Source organism: Bidens hawaiensis, unplaced genomic scaffold, assembly GCF_021521415.1.
Source record: "Bidens hawaiensis isolate Kalapana, Puna unplaced genomic scaffold, B.hawaiensis_p1.1 tig00022929_1, whole genome shotgun sequence".
Taxonomy (NCBI): Eukaryota; Viridiplantae; Streptophyta; class Magnoliopsida; order Asterales; family Asteraceae; genus Bidens; species Bidens hawaiensis.
Genome location: NW_027493591.1, coordinates 140,203 through 150,665, shown reverse-complemented (window position 1 = coordinate 150,665; position 10,463 = coordinate 140,203). Strand labels below are relative to the sequence as shown.

At 37.7% G+C, this 10,463-nt stretch overlaps 1 pseudogene; it reads right to left on the bottom strand.

The window, feature by feature from the left end:
• Positions 1-3,889: 3,889 nt before the first annotated feature.
• On the bottom strand, positions 3,890-4,862 carry LOC143566641 (F-box/kelch-repeat protein At1g57790-like; annotated as a pseudogene).
• Between the last annotated feature and the right edge of the window lie 5,601 nt (positions 4,863-10,463).

Below are 10,463 nucleotides of genomic sequence, written 5' to 3'. Positions count from 1 at the left end.
GGTCGGATAGACCATCATAAGTGCCAATGTTTGACATTTGTTTGGCACTTCTCGGGGCTATTGCCTCCGCAATGTCTCTTGCGAATTTTGACCTTCCTGCATTTGTAGCAGTTGGTCTAAAGGTTTTGGAGAAGTCACGCGGGTTTCTCTCCGCGATTGGTTTAAAAGCTTCCCCAAAATTCCTTTTTGGTTGGACGTCCGTGTCCTTACGCTTCCCTTTCGCCTTATGGCGAGGGTTCGCGTCGGTATCAGACTCCAACTCGTCTTCTGAGTACTCGCAGTCACTGCTCATATTGAGGTGTTGGCGAGTACTGGTGAATTCGTCCGCCTGTTGAGCTGAACGCAAGCGTTCATCCAATTCGGCTTGGAATTCTCTTTGCCGTGCTTCGGCCCACGCCTTCACTTGATCTAGTGTTTGGCGAGGGACCTTCGTTCGTTTTTCCAGTTGGGTATCGGTGAACCCCAATGGAATATTTACTCCACTTGCCCCGGCTTGGGTAGTCGGGGTAGTGTTCGTAAGGATTGTATAACCGCCGGTGTTCCCCCCAGTTGCTGGGGTGGTTACCGGGGTTTCTTGGTCAGTTACAGGCCTTTGGACCGGAGTAACGTTAATCATTTCTTCAGAAATTGTGAAAACTAAAATAGTTCTAGCTTTTATGCACGGATGGCGCCAATGAAGAAACACTAAGTGACCCGGTACAGATTATAGATAATCTGGGGGTTAAGTAATGTTTCCCACAAATGAGGTCTAGCTAAGAAGATTGTTCTTCAGGAGACCTGCAAAACAAACACCGTAAGCTCGTCACTGAGAAGGGGGGGTTCCTCCTTGTGACCACCCTCCGGCGTGAGAATCAGACTAGGTTGCTCTGAATATAAGTGTATATTAAGAGATTGCTAGATAACTGGATAGCAGATGATCTTACCATTCCAAGATGTTGAAGTATTTATAGCCGAAGGTAGGTTTTCTAGAAGGTACAGCCGGCTGAATAGTATTCCTGTTCAACCAACAGTGGATTACGCACAGGCCATACTGGTTGGTGGGTTGGTTACGGCCAACAGTAACAAAGTCGGCTGCACTATTCCACCAACTGTAGACTATGCACGTCCCACTTACTGTGGATTGTACGCAGGCCATGCTGGTTGGTGAATAGGTTACGGCCAACAGTAACACTATTCCACCAACTGTAGGCTGCGCATGCTCCACAGTAAGGGTTGGTGAGTAGGCAGCGGCTAATAGTGACAAACAGTACTAGAGGGTGCTCCTCCTCGCACTGTTGTCGGTGAGCTGTCACCCTGTGATTGGCTCATGGGCTGTTCTGGTCAGATCGTCTGTCCTATCCATACCTTGGTAGGTATGGTACAAAAGATCTTTCAGAATCAGACTGGCTCATTTGGGCGGGATTGTTCCCGCCCTGCTCATTCCTTCACGTGACTGCTGAAGTAGCTAGTGTCTTGTGCGTGTAGCCCTGCTGTCTGCGGGTAGCCTTCCCTGATGGCTTGTATCCGCAACTGCGGGAACAGGCGGGGTACTTCACCATTGGGAGGCTTTCCCTGCGTGTACAGCTTGCGTACTGCGCGTAAGATTCTATGAGCATGGTGGGTCCTGCGGGAGCAGATGGCCTTTGCGCAGACGTCCCTGTTCAAGGTGAGTCTTGCGGGACCAACTGGTCTCTGCTGGGACCTACCTCTTCAGTTTCTATAAAAACGAACTCGTATGACAGGTTATGATACACAGCTGTTCAACAAAAATTATGATGATATATTCTCCCTATATTTAGTTTATTATATGAAGACACATACATAATTTGAATTATTCTTGCATTTAAGTGTTGTACTTTTCTGCTACTTAAGTTGTTTGGTATCTCGTATCATTGTCACAAGTTCAATTCCTATGTATATGTGCTTGTTTCATTTTCGGTCTGCGGGCCAGTTGCTTCTTCGGTGATTTGAACCACCTCTTACTCATCACCGATTTCGTGTTTTAATCATGGTTTGCAGGAGGTAATGTTTTCCTTTTAGTTTCTATACACTATGATTTCTAATTCGTATTTTGTCTGCTTATTTTGTGTTGTTCATGGTTGTTTGGGAATTAGGTTACAAATGTTTTGACTTCTGATTTGGTTTATAAGCAATTGTCATTACAATTGTCATTAATGTTTTTTTTTTGGTACTTCCCACTTTCCCAGCTGTGTTTAGTCTTTATTGGGTTTTGAGTTTTCTTGCATGCGATTGGGTCTTGGTTCTTTGTATGCTGTGGCTGGCTCTTTGCATGCTTGTGGTAGGAAGGAACTTGAGGCTTTTTAGGTCAAAGTAGAAGTGTGTAAACGTTGCAAAACAATTAGTGAAACATTAAGGCTAAAGCTGCTTGGGATGTCCAATAAAGAAACTATAAACTCCCTGGCTTTACGCAAGATTTGGGGCTTTGAGGTATTAAATGATGACCAACAAAGAGCAGTCCAAAAAATGATTTGGGAATACATAAACATTGTATAGCTATGTGTTTTTTGATAGGTTATTCTTTAGTAAGTGTAGAGGTGCTAAGCCGATTTTCGATTTATGTATAGCAGGAAGGAAGGCACCTAAAAAAATATCTTTTGTTGAAGTGTGTAAACGTTGCAAAACAATTATTCTTTTGTTGCTTTCATTCCGGGCCTATTTCTAACTTAGGGAAATGTCCCGGTTAGGTTAGGTGCCTTTTATTGTACCTTTTTGTTTTCTTAATAAATGTTGGAAAAAGGAAAAAAGTAACCTTTAGTTATAAAAGTTGTATTAGTTAACAGCAGGCTTTAATGATGCATTTTTCTTATTGTTGATCTATTTGTTGCTAGACTTTATGGTAGTTGTATGGGTTAACTGCAGGCATGCATGATGCATTTTTCTTATTGTGGACATATTTGTTGGTGTTTATTGTTGATGAAATATGTTTTTAGTTTTTACTATAAGGCTGCACGGAGTGCCCTTCGGGGTCTTCAAGATAAACTTTCAATGGGAAGAGCGGTGTTCCCGATTCCCTTAAAAAAACTCAAGAATGAAAAAAGAAAATTTTATTATCTTTTCTTTTCCAAACCTTTAAAAAACTCAAGAATGCAGTCTTAGTATTTAGTAAAGTAATAATTTATATTAAACGCAATATAATTTATAGTAATACACACATATATAATATGTAAAATATTTAAAACATATATAATTAAATCATACAGTCCAGTCCAGTTTTTTACGGTTGATTTTTGGTACAAATCGTAAACCAAACCGCTGGCTACGGTTTGAAAATTTTCAAACCAATCAACTGTGAAACCAAACTGTGAACACCCCTAACCCAAGAGATACAACCTGCTTGTTCGAGGGTAGTGGCGGTGGCACGCAAAGCTACGATAACACAAACTTTTCAAGAACAATTGACGCATTGTTTTGATATTAATATATGTTATTTAAAGCGTCATTCCATTAATAACAATTGAGAATTCATGTATTGTATTTTATATTTTGTTTATGTTTATGATCTTTCTTGTTACTATTCAGTGGTTGATTATAATATACAATTGTTTATTTAAAAAACCATTTGTCTACACCGGTCTCAAAACCATATGGAACACCAAAACCATATGGAACATTATATATGTATTTTTAGAACGGATTTTATTATAAGAGACTGGCAAAAGCTAGAAACAGAACAATGACAGATTGCATGACAATGAGAGGATTCTTAAATCACTTAGTATAATTAACAATGATTTAAAAAACTAAATTGAAAAGAGTTGAAAATAAGGTCTTTTTTTCATCTCTTCACCAGCAAATGACATGGATTATATAGACATATATATGTGAGTGTATAAATAACATGGATATTGCAACGTCTAATGAGCCACGCACTGTTATTTTTTAGGACCAACTTTATTCAATCCATGTATGAGGGTCACAAGGAAGCCAGATGCTTTCTTGAATATTTTTGTCATCGAATGTGTGATAGCTGCATGTCTCAAGAGAATAAAACACTATCTTCGTATTCGTGTTGGGTAACAATTTTGGAGAGTAGATGTTATTCCCCATTTGTGGTGATTTGACTTTCGTACCTTTCCAGTGATATCTTGGAAAGTAAATCTTGTTCCCCATTTGTGGTGATTTGGCTTCAAGACAGGTACATGATGTATCAGAAATATAGATCATGTGTTTTCCTAAACTATCTATTTTCTCCCACCCTTTTGTAGTATCATTTAGTTTGAACACCTCCACGGATTCGCTAATCTCACCACCCACGATAACAAGTAAAAGGTGTTCATCACATTTTGATAGAAAGCACTTTGTCTTAGATTTGCAGCAACTTCTTGGGGCTTTGTCTACAACAACCTCACGTGAGCATAAATATAATGGCCACTAAATATTGGAAAACGGAGAGAATATGGATCGCTTGTGCCAAAATTCAAACGATAGCCACGCCATGATGGCGGTTCACGAGACATAAAGTGGACATAGACATGGCATGGCCTGTGTGTTGTGAATCCAACAACCATACATTTAGGGGAAGTAGGTGGCGCCGAAAAACAATGGCTTCCAAAAGAACAAGGCGATGCTGGAAGCTTACGGATTTTGCCTGTAAATGGGTTACAGAACACCAGCTTGCATCCAGGAGTTTCAGACAACAACAACAACAACCATCCATACCTGGAACATAGTATGTCGAACTGGCCGTGGAGTTCTTGAGGTATTTTTGAAACATACTCGTCACCGCACATTGGATCAAAAAATGAGAAAATGCCTTGATAATTGCGTAACACCAACAACCATGGTGAATGCATAGGCGGTCTCTTTAGTGGTGCTGCTAAATAACAACGTTTGCATGTAGCGCGGAAATTGTAAAGCCCCATTCCCGGTGCCTCACTTTAACGTCGGATTTACTCATAAAAACAGTTGTACAAATCAGAGTTTATTAAAACTTTCGTGGAATATAAAACTTCAACCGTTTATTACAAAACATTTAATCTTTACTTTAAAACCATAGCATAAATCATCATAATAAAACATCATTTCTTCCATCTTCATATGCCAGTCGTTCGATCCATGCCATGTGCCAACCTCATGCTAGCTCTTTAATCATATTCACATGCGTGCATACTAAAAGTCAGCTACGCTGAGTGAGTTCTAGTTAATCAGGCGACATACAATACATACACCTATCTTACGTACGTACATATCTTAACCTTGTATAAATATCCATAAGAGGAACGTCAGAGAATATCTATTAAAAGAACTATTACTATTATCCCTGCTATTTATATTCTCCATAGAAGGACGCTCTGTATAAATTCTCCATAGAACGACACTCTATATACTTTCATAGAAGGAACATCCTATATATTTCCATAGAAGGAACACCAGGCTTTCCATTAAAGAAACACTATGATTTCCATTAAAGGAACACTGTACTTTCCATTAAAGGAACACTATGCTTTCCATTAAAGAAACACTATGCTTTCCATTAAATGAACACTCTATATATTATCCGTAGAGTGAACTCTATGTATAAGTTATTATTTAATATCCATATAAGGAAATCATCACTATTCTTGGCAATACATGCAATATCCGAAGATCGTTCACGTATCGACAAGCAATCATCCTTACATTAAATAAAATATTCATATCTTTATTATTAACCTGGCAGTACCTGCAATATCCGAAAATCATTCACGTATCGACAAGCTATCAACATAACATACATACATCATTCTTACATCGTATATATCAATCGTATCTTTAACTATCACCTGACGATACATGCAATATCCGAAGATCGTTTACGTACCAGCAAGCAATCATTTGTATCTATCACATATATCATACATGGCATACACTTACCGTTTAAGGTAAGTGTATTAATTGTCACATCGAGTATGCACACAGCCCCGAAAACATAACAAGGAATGAGGCTAGAAACTCACATGAATCCTGTTTCGTTCTCTATTTATGGTTACTCCTGTCCTTAACTGAGCTCGACTGACTGTACATTAATTATTCGTATCAATATATAAAGCCAAGCCATATTGTATTTCTAGTTTAGTTAATACCCTTAAAGAACGGGGGTCCGGGGGTAGCGCCCCTGGAAGCGTGGTTCTAGGGGCGGCAGCCCCTAGCGGGGTCCAAGGGGCAGAGCCCCTAGCTGGGGTTAAGCTGCCTGGTCAGCTTGGAAATATTTTATTTCCATTAACTGTCTTAACACATTTTTTTATTAGAATTTTAAATTATTTTACTACTTCATTTAACTCATTCTTCATAATGAATTAAGTCTGATTTGCTATCTGATTCGTTACCTTGTATTTATGCGCGGACATCAATTTAAGCGAACATACATGTTAAGCGAACTTCACTTACGCGAACTTAACTTAAGCGAACTTAACATTAAGCGAACTTAACATTAAGCGAACTGATGTGTGTATAACGATGCTCTCACAAATAAGCTTTAAATTTATTAAACGAAAATCCTAAAGAAGCCACACAAAACTGGCAAGTGTGCCGATCACTAATAATATAGCACTAAGGAAGTCCGAGTGTCGAACACAAGGACACGTGAAAACGTATTTAATACTTAACCCTAATAAGACTCACCTAAGAATAATAATTTTTTAATTGATTTTTAATTATTGACTACTTAACCTAAGTTAAATTAACTTAAAAGACTTAAATTAAGAAAACTAGACGAAACTGTGAAAATAAGATTTATCAATGGGAAAACGTATACTTAGGTAAGAATCCTATTGAAGGTATAGTAAGCTATTAGATTGTAGAATCTCACGACACCGGTTCCTAAGGAATGACACAACTAAGGTTCACTCAGGAAGCTAGATTACCTCTCTGTCTCACTAACAAACCCTAACCTACCCTTAATTGATTTTAAGAACTAACCGGGTGATGAATTGTTAACGTGCTCTAATGCCGACTCTCCTCTCGGTCTCGCTGACACACTACCCTAATGGAGACAAATACTACGCAACCACGGATAGAGGAACAATTCATTTCAACTTAAACTAGGTCAACTAATCGCTCACAAGCCCAAACCCGACAAGAACCGAACTCGCTCTCGCGCGATCCTACTCCTAACAAGTAAAAGCTATGATACGAGTTTACTTCCTATCACCTCTCGGTCTCTAAGAAGGTGTCTACCCACTGATTATATTCAATTAATACACTCACTTAACCCTACGGTTGTACTTCCCGCAAACAAACCCTAAACACCAAGTAAAGAGTTCTAACAGGCAACAATCAATCAAAACTCATTCAATTAATCAAAGAAAGAGGTAAAAGAGTGTAATTAACAAATTCACAGCCACTACACAACCTAATTCAATGTTAAAACAAACTTTACATTAACAATTCAAGCCATGATCATCAACAATCCAAACTACTTACTAAAACCTAACAATGATCATCTAACCTAGGTAGAACTAAAAGTTTAACTACACATTAACTTTGGACAGCAGTTAATAATGGATTTAAACATCATAAACATCAACATAAACATAGTAAAACTCATTCAATGATCAAGAACAATCAAGCACAAGTCAATCTCTAAGTTACTTGCAAAACAATCCAACATAAAAGATTAAACTTAACAAGTTAGGGTTTTTGAACAAAAGATAAAGTTTATGGATGATTACTTAAGATATATGGCTGAGTTTCTTGATGAATAAGGTCCCTAGCTGCTGTACCAAGTTGTCCTTAACGATCTCCTTCCTCTCCTAGCCACCACAAGAAGCAAAAACTGATTTTTCTTTGTCTTTCCTTGGCTGCCCAAATTCCAAGCGGACTATATGAGGCTGTTTTGGTTTATATATTTTTTTTGTTGTTGTTTGTTGCTCCGTGGGTTAAATCCCAGCCACCAAAAACCAATTAAGGTTGTCTCAATCAAGGAGACAACACCTAGCCGACCACTTTTACAAAAACTCCAAACTTGCTTTCTTTTTTCTTTCTTTCTTTGCTCTTAATTCCAATCGGACTATGTAGGGGTTAGGGTTTTTCTTTTTTTTTTTAATTAATATAATAAGGCATGAAAGGCTTCTAATTTATGGGCTTGGGTCGGGCCTTGACTTGTAGTATTAAACCTTGACCAAATAAGCCCCTAAAGTCTTCAAACTTAACTCTTTTTTCCACCAAATCTCATAACCTTCAAGTAACATTCACTCTTTGTAAAATCAAGCATAAAAAAGCCATAAATCTCAATAATTAAACAATTAAGTACGTAAAACATGACAAAACGATAAGGAAAGTAAGTGTGTTTTACAACACATCAAACATCCCCATACTTAAGTCTTTTTCGTCCCTGAAAAAGTAATCTACATAGGATCATAACCAAGTGAAAAACAACAAACTATCAGATTATTATCATTTTCAAAGCACAAGAAACAACCTGACATATTGACCGCGATTGCCGATATTGTTGTCCACTTAAACCCAGCCACCAGCCAATCAAGCCCCCCTTTTGCATTAAACATTTTAAGTTCAAAAAATTAAGGCTACACCTACCCCATCTCAGACAAAGAGAGCTAGAAAAACTAGAGTCGAAGCAAACTGGTTCGACAAATCACCATAAGCCAAGGACTCATTGATAGTACTAATTAGATACACTCGGTGAAATTTTGATGGATGAATGGTCATGTGGAGGTCGTACGAGCTATTCCTAAATATTATTGGACTTTGTCCTATAAATTCCTAATTTTTATTTATTGACTAAGAACCTTCGAGCCCCAATAGTGTATCCTCAGAGTCACCATCCCCAAGGTAACACGTAAACTCTAAGTCCAGTCTAGTATGTGCATCATTGGCCTCTTTTTCTAACTTTAAACAATGCTCATTTGGAATTTTACAATAGATAACTTTCTTCATAAGCATTTTGCTTTTCTTGAACAACTTTTGAGAAGACACAAACATAACTTTCAATACATACTTTTCTTTTTCTTTTTTTTTCAATCTTTTATATCACCCTAAAATATATAACTATTTCTAAGCTCGTAAAAGATGGACATGTGGTGTGTGCTGATTTGAGTGCATTTAATTCTTACCATCTCAAAATTTTTAGATTATGGTAATCCTCCCTAAGCATTGAAATTCGGTTTCACCGCTTTTAAATCATTATATATATAAAAACATGCTAAAGAGGACTATCAAAGCTAGTTGGGCCTACCGACACATCCCAAATCAGATATGCAAACCATCCCTTCTTTTATTATTATTATATATTTCAAATGTTCCGAGAGTTCGTTAGCACATTGGTAATAATATCATTTCCTACTTAACGTAGAACAAAAACAATTTTCAAGAGATATTTTTCTTTTAAAACTTTTTTTATAAATTTTTTTTAAACTTTTTAAAAACTTTTTTTCTACAACTAAGTAAAATAAATTCCCATCCCCACGCTCAGAACGAAATCGTCCTCGACGAGAACAAAAAAAAGAAATAAAATAAAATAAAAACTGAAAAAAACAAAAGTAAACTTAAAGCAAAAAGTAAAACAGAGAACGAGTTACTCCCCTGGTTTAGATGCAGATTCTTCATCAGTTGTGCATAAATCAAACAACCGTATAGCATTTCATTCGCGGCCGCAACCTCGGGTGAATCAGTTCCAGAACGCCATCAGAGCTACCATGCGCATAATAATACCTGCAATCACTCAAACTCGCTCGCATGTAGCGGCGTACAAAACAGAAAACAAAACATAAGAAATAAACATATTTTTGTGTTTTTGATTTTTTGATTTATTTATTTATTTTTATTTTTATAATTTTTATAATTTTTTTGTATTTTAATGTTTTTATAATAAAAAATAAAACAAATAAAAACAGATAATAATGAAAATCGTAATACAAACTCTACAACTGGGCTGTCTCCCGATTGATGCATCCATCACGTCTACGCTTTGGTGAATGATTCAAGGTAGAACACCTCGACTGTCTGATCAGTTATCGGCTCGCCTATGTAGTGCTTCAATCTATGACCGTTCACCTTAAACTTCCCGCTTTGATCTTGTATCTCAATTGTACCATACGGGAAAACCTCAGTGACTGTGAACGGTCCCGACCATCGGGATTTCAACTTTACCGGGAATAAACTCAACCGGGAGTTAAACAGTAAGACCTTATCCCCACACTTGAACTACTTATTACCCTTCAATTTCCTATCATGCAGTTCCTTCATGTGCTGCTTATATCTAAATGATTGTGCATATACGTGGTCCCGGAGCTCCTCTAACTCGTGTAACTGATGGAACGATTACCCTCTTTGGCAGATAAATCAAGATTAACCCTTTAAAGGGCCCATGAAGCACGGTGTTCCAACTCAACAGGAAGATGACAGGCCTTCCCATAAATCATCCGAAATTGTGTGGAACCAGTCGGAGTCTTGTAGGCTGTACGGAAGGCCCACAGAGCGTCATCTAATTTTTCGGACCAATCCCAACGATTTGAACCAACCTTTTT